At 39.4% G+C, this 14875-nt stretch overlaps 3 pseudogenes; all 3 read left to right on the plus strand.

The window, feature by feature from the left end:
- The first annotated feature begins 9984 nt into the window (after positions 1-9984).
- Positions 9985-10778, plus strand: LOC121326763 (annotated as a pseudogene).
- Positions 10779-11382: 604 nt separating this feature from the next.
- On the plus strand, positions 11383-12177 carry LOC121328131 (annotated as a pseudogene).
- Positions 12178-13834: 1657 nt separating this feature from the next.
- LOC121326772 lies at positions 13835-14558 on the plus strand (annotated as a pseudogene).
- The last annotated feature ends 317 nt before the right edge of the window (positions 14559-14875 follow it).

A 14875-nucleotide genomic window follows, 5' to 3' on the forward strand; every position in this document is an offset into this window, starting at 1 on the left:
TTCACCCCCATTGGAATTTTCCACATTTTAATGTGTTACAGCATGGAATCAAAATGGATTTAATTAGGAGTTTTTGCCACTGATCAACACAAAAAAAGTCCATAATGACAAAGTGAAAAATAAAATCTACAAATCGTTCTAAATTAATTACAAATATAAAACAGAAAACAATTGATTGCATAAGTATTCACCCCCTTTGCTGTGACATACCTAAATAAGCTCTGGTGCAACCAATTGTCTTTAGAAATCACATAATTAGTTGAATGGAGTCGACCTCTGTGCAATTAAGGTGTTTCACATGATTTCAGTTTAAATACACCTGTCTCTGGGAGGTCCCACAGTTGGTTAGTACATTTCCTAACAAAAACTACATCATGAAGACGAAAGAACATTCAAAGCATATCCAGAATAAGGTTTTTCAAAAGCACCAATCAGGGGTAGGTTGTAAAAACATTTTCAAGGCATTGAATATCCCCCAGAGCACAGTAAAGTCCATTATTAAGAAATGGAGAGAATATGGCACAACTGTGAATCTGCCTAGAACAGGCCGTCCTCAAAAACTGAGTATATGGGCGAGAAGGGCACTAGTCAGGGAGGCCACCAAGAGGCCTATGGCAACACTAAAGGAGTTACAGTCTTCCACAGCTGAGCTGGGAGACACTGTGCATATGTCAACAATAGCCTGGGTGCTTCACAAAACTGGCCTTTATGGGACAGTGGCAAAAAGAACGCCATTGTTGAAATAAACTCGGCTAGAGTTTGCCAGAAGGCATGTGGGAGGCTCTGAGACCAAGTGAAAGAAAATTCTATGGTCTGATGAGACCAAAATAGAGCTTTTCGGCCTCAAGGCTAAGCGATATGTTTGCCTAACACCACACATCATCCTGAGAACACCATCCCTACAGTGAAGCATGGTGGTGGCAGCATCATGATATGGGGATGCTTCTCTGCGTCAGGAAAACCTGCTAAAGTCTACAAGAGACCAGGACCATGACCCCAGTGAGTGGAGTGGCTTAAAAACAAAAAGGTCAATGTCCTAGAGTGGCCATCAAAGCCCGGGCCTCAATCCAATTGAGAATATGTGGAAAGAGTTGAAAATTGCTGTTTACCTAAGGTTCTCATCCAACTTGATGGAGTTTGAACAATTTTGCAAAGAAGACTGGGAAAAAGTTGCAGTGTCCAGAAGCTGGTAGAGACTTATCCAAATAGATTCATGGCTGTAATTGCTGCCAAAGGTGTCTGTACCAAATATTGACTCAAGGGGGTGAATACTTATGTATTTATCAATTATTTTCTGTTTTGTATTTATAATTAATTTAGAACAATTCGTTTCCATGTTGATTCCATGTTGTAACACAATAAAATGTGGAAAAGTCCAAGGGGGGGTGAATACTTCTGAGAGCCACTGTAAAACAGTAGGTCTAATGAATAAAGACAAATGGGTTAAAGGACTAGCCGGAACCTTTCCACTAGCCAGCACACACTGCCAAGTACCCTACCCCTAGTAACTTTGGTTTTAACCCTATAGTGCTGTATTAAAATGACCATCTATGGGCATGGATATGATCACTTTATGTTACAGCCCCTGTAGTTTCTCAACCGTAAATCATAAATTAAAATATATCCACAATAATGCATTAAGTAGCTATTACCAATGATATAATGTTTTTTGATGTGGAATGAATTATATATATATATATATATATATATATATATATATATATATATATATATATATATATATATATATATAAACACCACAAAAGAGCTGGATGTGTTTTCTTTATATACAAAAATTGTGAAAAAAAGAACATACCAAACACTTATAACAATAACTTTTTCTAAAAATGTTGTTCTAAAAATCCAGAATTTTATGAGGATTTCAAATCAAAAATCTGATTTCAAATTTAAAATATCTACAACCGACCGTTGCGGAGACAAAAGACTTTGTCCAAACACAGAACTAAAATATTTTCAGCACTGAAGTGTCAGCAATTATGTAGAGGTAGCCAAGACAAAGCAAAATGTCACATCGTACATTGTCAAATATTATATGAAATGCTTTCACCTTTATATGAATGAATGTATACAAGTAAAGCATGTAGTCAACCAATATTGTATATACACAAACTTAAAGACTAAACAGTGCTTTGAAAGTCTGAATCAAGTAGTGCCTACATTCAAAGCTCTTCAGTCATCAATACTGATAAAAGCAACTGACGATGAGTTGTATGCAGCTACAGAAATTCTAGTCAAGCAATACGACACAAACTTCTCACTTCTTTCATTTCGATCATGTATCAAACCCGGTTTACTTTGAATGGTTTAAAAGTAATTTCTCTCTTCGAGTTTCCTCGAAATCTGCACTGCACGCATGCTGTTTCTTACCCTGCCAGTTACAGTGACATTTTGTAAGCACTCCTTCTCAAAAATGAAGCTCATTAACAAGAATTATGTTCCAAGAAAGAGTGGTCTGGTCGTGTTATCAATTGAGAATGGACGTGCAAAGAACATCATTTTTTTTTTAATCGTTTTAAATCATTTTACAGTAGCATCAGCGTCCATCCGAATACCTCTCACCAGATTTGATACATACTTACAACCTCAAATTAAGTTTGATACATTTCACCTGTTTTCCAAAAAGAATGACATTTTGAATCAAATATAAACCAAAGAACATAAACTGCTGAATAAGCACCACAATTCTGTGAATGTCAAAAGTAGAAATACTGTATGTAGCAAAGTTTTCAATAACATGTTTACAAAGATAATCTCAAACTAAAATAAAAGGAGGCAGCGTCTCGCTTTTATCTTGACAATTTTGTCAACACCAGCCTGTAAGTCTAATGTTTTTGCCAAACTAATACTAACATTTGCATACAGCAAAAATATGTTAGAAAAATAAATCTATTGATTTTCATTTTTAACATTGCCTAATCATTTATTTCCATACAGATGCATATGTAAGCAATGTAACAGTAATTATAAAAGTAAATTTCAACCGGAATGCATCTAATACTGTAGTGTACCACCTTAAATGTTATTTTCAGCCGATCCACTGTGAAAAAGACAACGATGCGTTTATAGAGCAGCTATGCAAACCTGAAAATGTACAGCATAGCCCTACACATGAGCCTAAACCTGAAAACGTACAGCACAGCCCTACACATGAGCCTAAACCTGAAAACACACAACACAGTCCTACACATGAACCTAAATCTGAAAACACACAACACACAAGACAAGCCTAAATCTGAAAACACACAGCACAGCCCAACACATGAGCTTAAATCTGAAAACACATAACACAGCCCAACACATGAGCCTAAACCTGAAAATAATATAACATTTATAGTGTTGCATTTATTGAGACGTGTTCATTTACTTTAATATAAGCATTTACTGACCACATTTTGATATGTTGTAAACAAAATATTACCAATTTAAACTGACTCCTGGGGCTCCCGAGTGGCACATCCAGTAAAGGCATTCCATGTGGAGAGCAGGATGCACCTTATAGCCTGGAGGTCATTGGTTCAAGTCCAGGCTAATCCACTGCCAACCATCAAAGGGGGCTCCTAGGGGCCACCACACAATCGGACGAGCGACACCCAAGGGGAGGGAGCGCCCTCAGCTCACCACATATCAGCAACCCTGTAGTCTGGCCAGGTGCCTGCAGGCTTGCCTGTAAGCTGCCCAGAACTGCATTATCCTCTGATGCTGTAGCTCTGGGTTGGCTGCATGGAGGGCCTGCAAACTGAAAAGAAGCAGTCGGCTAATAGCACATGCTTCAGAGGACAGCATGTGTTCATCTTTTCCACTGCCAAGTCAGCAGTGAGCTGAGCCTAATACAATTGGACTTTTCAGATTGGGAGAAAAAACAGGGTAAAATCAATTGGCATTTACTAAATTTAAAAAAAAAAAAAAAAGATTCCTATTGCAATACAGACTGCTCAGTGGGTGGCTCACACTTTTGGCACATGGTTTAGTGAGAGATTATGTTTTTAGAGGCATTTATTGTACAAGAAAGTAAGTGATTTGTTATTTTAACAAAACAATGCAGCATATGTACCTTTTTTTCATTTGAATTGTGGTGTTATTTTGATATAATCATTTGTATTATTTTATTTGAGCTATTTAAATTCAGTAAAGCCAAGATGCACTTAATAATGAGCACATTTTTGCACATAAAAGGGCTTTTTTATTGGTTTTAAAAACTTTTTTTATGTTTTTGTTTCACATTTCTTTGTTAGGTTAAAACTGATTCGTAAAATCTGTTTTTTCTGCTTAGATTTAAAAATACATTTGACCACCCTACTTTAGTAGCCGGTTTCTTCAAAAATTAGAAAATGAGAGAATGGCAAAACACAGCACTAAAGCTTTTTCAGATAAAGTAAATTGGTTTATAATTGAAAGAAATATGCAGGGACAACACTGTGAAAGATACACTAGGATACTGAACCTTTAACTGTTCTATAGTACAAACTTAAAGTGAGTAGAAATGTTTTTTGAAAGTAAACACAATTTCTGTGTTTCATAATCAGCTGTTCCTGTTTTAATTTTAATGTACTTCCTGAAGTATTGCTACTGTCTTTAACCTTATTATTAATGATAAGGCTAAAGAGAATGAAAACAGATTGAAAAGAGAGACTTATCAGATATTTAATTTTTGATGAGCTGGGGCATGTAAAATTCTGTAAGCTGCTCTTAGGTGAGATGTTCCTCAGGTCTTGTGCATTGGTTGCCTTTGGTCATCTTTTTTCACCTAGGTCTCTTTCTCTCTGTGTATATTCTTTATGTCATCATGCTCTTCACCTCTGCTGGAACCTCCCATTGGGTCAATCTGGAGTGAACAATAACATTCTGACTCACAAAGTCAATTATAGGTTCCATCTGTGTATCTATTATTCAGCGTCAATTTTGCAGATACCTGGTGATACACCTCACCTGATGGGTGGCCCTTTATCAAGATCACCTGGTTTGTCTTTAGGCAGTGTCTCAGCTATATAAAGTGCCTTCTTCTAAAGTATGTATATTAGCACACTTGGGGTTGCAGAAGCTTAACCCATATCTACCGCTCTGGGTTTTTGATGAACAATGTGTTGCTTTTTTATATGTCCCAACATTATTTATAAACTGAGATGACTCAACTGAAGTCATTTAACTATTAACTCTCTTGCTTTCTATGCTCCTTAAGTCTGATATCTGTTATTAGCTGCTGCAACTATTTCACATATTGTTACTATCGTGTGTTCTGCACTTTCCACTATATTTATTGTATTTCATGTATTCTGCACTTTCCACTGTATTGTACTATTTCATGTATTCTGCACTTTCCACTGTATTTATTGTACTATTTCATGTATTATGTACTTTCCACTGTATATCATTTTTCATGGATTTGTCTATTTGAAGTATTATGGATTTTCTTGTTGTTACTGCATCTTGTAAAGCGCTTTGTGATGGTGGTCCACTATGAAAGGCGCTATATAAAATAAAGATTGATTGATTGATTGATTAACCACCATATAGAATCCAAAGGATAAAAAATACAGAACTAACCCTACTGTATGTTATGGAAATTGTTGTGTATTTTGTCCTTTAAATTCTTATTTACATTGTATTAGTGGAATGTATCATCTATAGCTGTTAAATAATGAATGGTAGAATAGCACTATGATACTAAAATAAACTTTCACAAACATTTGGATGATAAGTTTTTATTGAGAAGAAACGTGTAGTGAAATATTGTGAGAACTTTTTTTAGTACCTTATAAGGTATATTTGACAATGATAGTTTTGTAAATAGGGATTGTTGTTAAATTGGCTATTGTGGTAACAAAATGGCACTGCAGTGTTAAGAGTGGGTCAAGACAGCAAACAAGCATGCTAAGAACTAGACTTACACTTGTTTGATGACTTTATTGTGGAAATAACTTGGGTCCCAAGGAGACCAGGAAAATGAATGCTTTGTACTACTTCCAGAAGATTCCTATAATAAATACTACAGCGTTAAACTTTGTTTATTGATTGATCATCCTTCTGATCCTATTAAACTTTCACATTGAAATTGAAATTTGATCAGATATTGAACCATATTAATGGTGCCACCTGTAAATCAGGACGTCGCAGTCTGGCGGTAAGCCAAATTCCTACAGCTTTCAACAAATGTTTTACTCATCAGAGATTATTATTCTAATACTAAGAGGCTTATGTGGTTTTTCGGCATGCAACTGACCAAAGAAAGTCAACAGTGATTTTGTGAAAGGTAGTGACATTGGTCTAAAAGATATAATTTCCTGTCAGAAAGTCAAACTCTTCTGTCATGCTAATTTTAATCTCTTCGCTAAATTGAGAGGAACGGTAGTTCCTCACGCCAAGTTATCAGTGAAGCGCGAAAACTGCCAAATTATTTTATTATTTTTTCTTAAAAATATTTCCCAACATAAAACCAATGTCACCTTACAATAATTGATTTTGAGTTTCAGTGTTTTAAAATAAAATAAAATGTCGAACAGAACGAAATTTCAATGTACCATTTGTAATTCAGTAATATGACAGGATTGGTCAGGGGTCTGAATACTTTTGCAAGGCACTATATATATATATATATATATATATATATATATATATATATATATATATATATATATATATATATATAGATATATATATAGATGCACAAAAGAAACACAACACTCAGGGCTAATGGATTTAATCAAATATTTTAAACATAGATATCAAACAAAATCACAGAAAATTTGAACAAACTTACAGATCAAAGAATCGTGATAAGTCAAGAATCCTATAAACATTTGGTATTTTTTATTTGGGTTACCATTCATGCACATGTGGGAACTCCTTCAGAGAAGAACAATAGGGTGGAACATGTCATATTATGTTTTGGAAGATTATTAATAAATGATTTTATGACATATTTGAATAATACATAACCTATGTTTCACAGGACCTAGTTTTGCCATATTTCTGACATAAATGAGCTAACAGACAACTAAAGTATTAACGTTTATTCTCGACAAACCCCCTACCTCTTTATACCGAACAAGCCTTATATTTCCTGTCAAACCCCAAAAGCAGGACTAACTTGCATCGATATATTTTAATCACCCATATGTGCCTAGTTGTGCAGATATCTATCTGTACGTGTGTGTGTGTACTTTATTGCACAATCACACAAAATAATATATAGCTAGTGTAGCTTAACTAAAGCATAACACTGAAGATGTGCCCTAGAAAGCCCCAAAAGCACAAAGGCTTGGTCCTGGCCTTACTATCAATTTTAACCCAATTTACACAAGTCTCTGCACCCCTGTGAGAATGCCCTTAATCCCTCAACTATTAGGGGAAAAGGAGCAGGTATCAGGCACGCACCTGCAGCCCAACAGACAGTCTAACAGGGCAAACCCGTCTCTGTGGCAAAAGAGTGGGAAGATCTCTGTGTAGAGGCGACAAACCTAAAGACCCTAGTAATATCTGGTTGCTCAGGAAATGAATATTAGTTCAGCCTCAAGGCTTCTACTGTCAACCAGGTTATGACAAACAAAGACACCAAGAAAACCTTAAGAGTTAGTCAAGAGAGGTACAGCTCCCTTGAAAAAAAACACAACTTTAACAGGTGGATAAAGATCATATTAAACTAAAGGAAGTTTGTTTCAGTGGGATTAAAAGCAGCCAGCTGCACAGAAAGCATTAAAGCTCAGAAAAAAACTCCATCCTATTAGCCCGATAAAATAATCACAATCCCCTAAACCTACAGAGCCACTCTATACAACTATAGAAGCAATAATGCTAAAATTAGTAACAAGAAGGTACGACCTTCTCCAAGCACACACGTAAGTCAGATTGGACCCACCACTGACAAATAACAGACCCAACCAAAGAGGGAAATACAAAATAATAATGAAACTCAAGAAAACCCTGTAAAATACAACTGTTAACCCAACACAGGAGTGCCCACCAAGGAAAGACTAAAAGAAAAAGAAGGAACTCGGCAAACACAAACCTCGCCTGTTTATCAAAAACATTGCATCTTGCAAACAATGTATTAGTGGTCCCACCTGCCCTGTGACCAAAAGTTTAACGGCCGCGGTATTTTGATCGTGCGAAGGTAGCGTAATCACTTGTCTTTTAAATGAAGACATGTATGAATGGCATAACGAGGTCTCAACTGTCTCTTTTTTCCAGTCAGTGAAATTGACCTGCTCATGAAGAGGCGAGCATAACCATATAAGATAAGAAGACCCTATGGAGCTTAAAACACAAGATCGGCTATGCTACATACCAACAGGAATAATAGCTAAAAGCGTAATAGTACCCCTGATCCTAATGTTTTCAGTTGAGGCGACCACGGAGGACAAAAAAGCCTCCATGTCGATGGGGGCACTGCCTCTAAAGCCTAGGGCGACAGCCCAAAGCAACAGATCAATGAACCAAGTTACCCTAGGGATAACAGTGCAAAAGGATTTACGACCTTGATGGTGGATCAGGACATCCTAATGGTGCAGCCGCTATTAAGGGTTTGTTTGTTCAACGATTAAAGTCCTATGTGATCCGAGTTTAGACCGGAGTAATCCAGGTCAGTTTCTATCTATGCAGTGACCCTTCCTAGTATGAAAGGATCGGAAGGCTGGGGCCAATACTACAAGTACGCCCCACCCCAACCTAATGAAAACAACTAAAATAGGTAAAGGAGCACAAACCTCCCCCCTAGAATAGGACAAGCTGAGATGGCAGAGCTTGGTAATTGCAAAAGGCCTAAGCCCTTTGCAACAGAGGATCAAATCCTCTTCTTGGCTATGACTTCTCACCTGCTAATCTATCTAATTAATCCATTAGTGTATATTGACCCCATCCTGCTAGCAGCAGCATTCTTAACCCTCATCGAACAAAAGGTGTTAGGCTATATACAACTACGAAAAGGCCCAAACATCGTTGGGCCTTACGGTCTGCTATAGCCCATTGCCGACGGTATTAAACTATTTATTAAAGAACCTCTCCACCCCACTACAGTCTCCCCATTCTTATTCTTGGCAGCCCCAATTATAGCACTAACCTTAGCCCTCACCCTTTAAATACCCCTGCCCATACCTTACCCAATTGCAGATCTCAACCTATGCATCCTATTGATCCTAGCCCTATCCAGCCTATCAGTATACTCAATCTTGGGCTCAGGTTGATAATAACAGCACCTCAACATGACGACAAAAATCATCACAAACCACCATAACCCTATCCATCACTACCATACTAGCGCTAACACTGCTACCCACCACACCAATAATCATAGCCCTAACAACATAAGGGGCTTAGGATAAATCTAGACCAAAAGCCTTCAAAGCTTTAAGCAGGAGTGAAAGTAACCTAGCCCCTGTTAAGAATTGCAGGATACTACCCCACATCTTCTGAATGCAACCCAGATACTTTAATTAAGCTAAAGCCTTTCTAGATGAAAAGGCCTCGATCCTACAAAATCTTATTTAACAGCTAAGTGCCCTATTCAACAGATATTCTTCTACTTCCTCCAGCCAGCAGGTGGAGGTGGCTGGAGGAAGTCCTCGCAGGCGACGAGTCCGTGTCTTCAGGTTTGCAATCTGATGTGGTCTTCACCACGGAACTTGATAAGAAGAGGATTTTAACCTCTGTGCATGGGGCTACAATCCACCGCTTAAATACTCAGCCATCTTACCTGTGGCAATCACCCACTGATTCTTTTCTACTAAACACAAAGATATTGGCACCCTGTATTTACCATTTTGTGCCTGAGCAGGCATAGTTGGCACAGCCCTCAGTCTGCTGATTTGTGCCGAACTGAGCCAACCCAGGGCTCTGCCTGGCGATGACCAAATCTATAATGTTATCATTACAGCCCACGCCTTTGTCATGATTTTCTTTACAGTAATGCCCATCATAATCGGCTGATTCAGAAACTGACTGGTCCCATAGGCATGGTATGAGCTATAATGACTATCGGACTTTGTCTTGTGAGCCCACCACATGTTTACAGTTGGGATAGACGTAGACACATGGGCCTATTTTACCTCCTCCACAATAACCATCGCCATTCCAATGGGCATTAAAGTTTTTAGCTGATTAGCTACCCTTCACGGAGGCTCAATCACATGAGACACCCCTCTACTCTGAGCCCTGGGCTTTATTTTCCTATTTACAGTGGGGGGCTTAACAGGAATTGTTTTATCCAACGCATCCCTAGACATCATACTTCACGACACATACTACGTTGTAGCATATTTTTGCTATGTATTATCAATGGAAGCCGTATTCGCTATTATAGGGGCTTTCGTACACTGATTCCCACTTTTCACAGGTTATACACTTCACATAACCTGATCTAAAATCCACTTTGCTGTAATGTTCATAGGCATCAATCTAACATTCTTCCCTCAACACTTCCTAGGTCTCGCAGGCATGCCCCGCCGATACTCAAACTACCCTGACGCCTATGCCCTGTGAAATACTGTCTCCTCAGTTGGCTCACTAATCTCAATTATCACTGTAATTATATTCCTATTTATCTTCTGAGAGGCATTCATAGCCAAACGAGAAGTCCTATCTGTTGAACTTCCAGCCACAAATGTAGAATGACTTCACGGCTGTCCACCCTATACCACACCTATGAAGAACCTGCCTTTGTGCAAGTGCAGTCAACCAACTATCCACGAGATAGGAAGGAATTGAACCCCCATTTGCAGGTTTCAAGCCAACCGCATAACCGCTGTGCCACGTTCTTATTCCTGTGAGGCACTTGTAAAATTGTTATAACATTGCCTTGTAAAGGCAAAGTTGCAGGTTAAAGCCCTTTGGCACATCCATCACAATTAGGATTCCAAGATGTGGCCTCACCTGTAATAGAAGAACTTCTCCACTTTCATGACCACGCACTAATGATTGTCTTCCTAATCAACTCTTTAATACTTTACATTATTGTGGCCATAGTGTCAACTAAACTAGACTCACAAGAAATTCAACAGTACTCCCAGCAGTGATTCTAATCTGCTCTGCCCACCCTTCGAATTCTCTACCTAATAGACAAAATTAATGACCCCCACTTAACAATTAAAGCTATAGGACACCAATGATATTGAAGCTACAAATACACAGATTACGAAGACCTGGGCTCTGACTCCTACATAATCCCTAAATAGGGAATAGTGTTAGCCTTTTAAGCTAAAGACTGGTGACCCCCAACCACCCTTAGTGATATGCCCCAACTAAACCCCAACCCATGATTTTTATTCTTAGTTTTTTCATGACTTATTTTCCTAATCTTTCTTCCACCTAAAGTTCTAGGGCACACATTTATGAATGAACCCACCCACAAAAATGCAGAAAAATATTAAACTTGAACCCTGAACCTAACCATGATCCTAAGCTTTTTTGATCAATTCATGAACCCCACACACCTAAGAATCCCTCTAATTGCCCTAGAAGTTCTCATCCCCACCCCCACTAATTGATGACTAAACAATCGCCTCTTGACCCTCCAAGCCTGATTTATCAACCGATTCACACAACAATTCATGCTACCTATCAACCTCGGCAGACACAAATGAGCTGTTCTGTTAACAACCCTAATACTACTCTGAATTACACTTAATTTACTCGGCCTACTCCCCTACACATTTACCCCCACAACCCAACTTTCCGTCAATTCGGAATTCGCCGTCCCCCTATGACTAGCCACCATAATTATTGGCATTTGAAACCAACCCACCGCCACAGTGGGCCACTTACTACCAGAAGGGACCCCAGTACCTCTTATTCCAGTCTTAATTATTACCAAAACAATTAGCCTATTTAGTCGCCCCCTGGCCCTAGGCATCTGACTCACAGTGAAACTAACTGCAGGCCACCTATTAATCCAACAGATTGCCACTGCTGCATTTGTGCTCCTTCCAATAATGCCAACCGTAGCCATTTTAACATCAGTAGTCCTATTCCTGTTAACCCTGCTAGAAGTAGCTGTAGCAATAATTCAAGCATATGTATTTGTCCTTCTACTAAGCCTCTACCTACAAGAAAACATCTAATGGCCGGCCAAGCACAGGCATATCACATGGTCGACCCCAGCCCCTGATCCCTAACCGGTGCAATAGCTGCCCCCATGATATCATCAGGACTTGCAGTCTGATTCCATTTTAACTCCATAGTACTTATAACAATAGGACTCACCTTGTTTCTCCTAACCATATATCAATGATGACGGGATATTATCCGAGAAGGCACATTTCAGGGACACCATACACCCCCTGTCCAAAAAGGGTTTTGTTACGGAATAAATTTATTACTTCAGAAGTTTTCTTTTTCCTAGGCTTTTTCAGAGCATTCTACCACGCAAGCCTGGCCCAACACCAGAACTAGGGGGATGGTGACCTCCCACCTGTATTATTACCCTGGACCCCTTTGAAGTGCCACTACTTAATACAGTAGTATTACTAGCCTCCGGTGTTACAGTCACTTGAGCACACCACAGCATCATCGAACGTGAATGCAAACAAACCATCCAAGCACTAGCCCTAACTATCCTATTGGGGTTCTACTTCACAGTCCTGCAAGCAATGGAATATTAAGAAATCCCATTTACTATTGCTGATGGAGTATACAGCTCCACCATCTTCGTCGCAACAGGATTTCACGGACTCCATGTCATCATTGGCTCCATCTTCTTAGCGGTTTGCCTCCTCCGACAAATCCAATATCATCTGAACACCATTTCGGATTTGAAGCCGCCACATGATATTGACATTTTGTAGATGTAGTCTGACTATTCCTTTATGTCTCTATTTATTAATGAGGATCATTACCTTTCTAGTATCAACATTTAGAACAAGTGACTTCCAAACATTTAGCCTTGGTTAAAATCCAAGGAAAGGTAATGAACCTAATTATAGAGATCCTAGCAATTGCAATCACTTTATCTTGTATCCTAGCAGTTGTTGCATTGTGACTATTACAAATAAACCCCGACTCCGAAAAACTTTTCCCATATGAATGCGGCTTTGACCCCCTCGGTTCCGCCCGAGTTCCCTTCTCACTACAATTTTTCCTAGTGGCAATTCTATTCTTACTATTCGACTTACTACTCCCCCTACCCTGGAGAGATCAACTAGCCTCCCCCACCACCACCCTATTATGAGCAACAACCGTTTTAATCCTACTAACCTTAGGCCTTGTCTATGAATGAACCCAAGCAGGACTTGAATGGGCTGAATAGATGACTAGTCTAAAGTAAGACTGCTGATTTTGGCTCAACTAATTATGGTGCAAGTCCATAGTCATTTTATGACCCCTGTACACTTCAGCTTCAGCTCCGCCTTCATGTTAGGACTAATAGGATTGACCTTCGATCGAACCCACTTGTCTGCCCTTCTCTGCCTAGAAGGAATAATACTATCTTTATTTATTGCTCTCTCCCTGTGATCCCTTCAATTAGAATCAACCACCTATGCTACCGCCCCCATATCCTACTTGCGTTTTCAGCATGCAAAGCCGGGGCAGGCCTAGCCCTTCTTGTCGCCACCACACAAACACACGACACAGACCACCTCCAAAATCTAAACCTACTACAATGCTAAAAATTATAATCCCAACGCTAATGCTGTTGCCCACGACCTGACATGTAACCCCAAAATGACTATGAACCACAACAACAGCCCAAGCCTTAGTCATTGCCACCGCAATCCTGACCTTACTTAACTGAAACTCAGAAAAAGGTTGAACTTCCTCTAACCCCTACCTCGGCACAGACCCGCACTCTACCCCCCTGCTTGTTTTAACATGCTGTCTCCTACGTCTAATGATCCTAGCAAGCCAAACCTGCCTCACTATTGGCAGCCTAGCCCTTACCGGAATGCCATTCCTCTCAGGATTCTTCTCGAAAGGTGCTATCATCGAAGCCCTGAAGACATCACACCTGAACGCCTGAGCCCTAACTCTAACCCTCATTGCCACCTCCTTCACAGACATATAGCTTCCGAGTCATCTTCATCGCCTCTATGGAGTCCCCCCGATTTCTTCCCCTATCCCCCCTCAATGAAAACAACCCAACAGTAATCAACCCACTCAAACGACTTGCCTGTGGAAGCATCCTCGCCAGACTATTTATTACCTCCAATTTTATGCCAACAAAAACATCAATTATGACTATACCCGTAACCCTTAAGTTATCTGCACTACTAATAACAGCCCTGGAATTACTTGTAGCCCTAAAACTGACAAACCTGACAAACAAACAACTAAAAATTACCCCAACAATCCCACTACACAACTTCTCCAACATATTACGATATTTCCCGTCAATCATCCATCGTCTAGCCCCAAAAATCAAACTGAATCTAGGACAAACCTTAGCAATAATTGACCAAACATGGCTCTAAAAAGTAGGACCAAAAGGAATCACAACTAGCCAAACACTGTTGATTAAAGCCACAAATAACATTCAGCAAGGCCTAATCAAAACATACTTAAAAATTTTCTTCCTAACCACCACACTATCAATTCTCCTCATTACACTAATTTAAATTGCACGAAGAGCCCCCCGACTAAGCCCACGAGTAAGCTCCAATACCACAAACAAACTTAACAACAATACCCACCTCGACACCACCAGCATGCGTACGATGCATACGACACCATACGTACCACCCCACTGAAATCCCCACGAAGCAATGACAGATCCTTAAACTCATCAACAACCACCCAAGAACACGAATACCATTCACCACTCACCAAACCACCCACAACTAAAACACCCACAATATAAACCACAACATAAAATAACACAGATCAATCTCCCCATGTCTCACAACTTGCAGGTGTGGTGACCTTTTGCCTTCCA

Source organism: Polyodon spathula, chromosome 2 (assembly GCF_017654505.1).
Source record: "Polyodon spathula isolate WHYD16114869_AA chromosome 2, ASM1765450v1, whole genome shotgun sequence".
NCBI classification, from domain to species: domain Eukaryota; kingdom Metazoa; phylum Chordata; class Actinopteri; order Acipenseriformes; family Polyodontidae; genus Polyodon; species Polyodon spathula.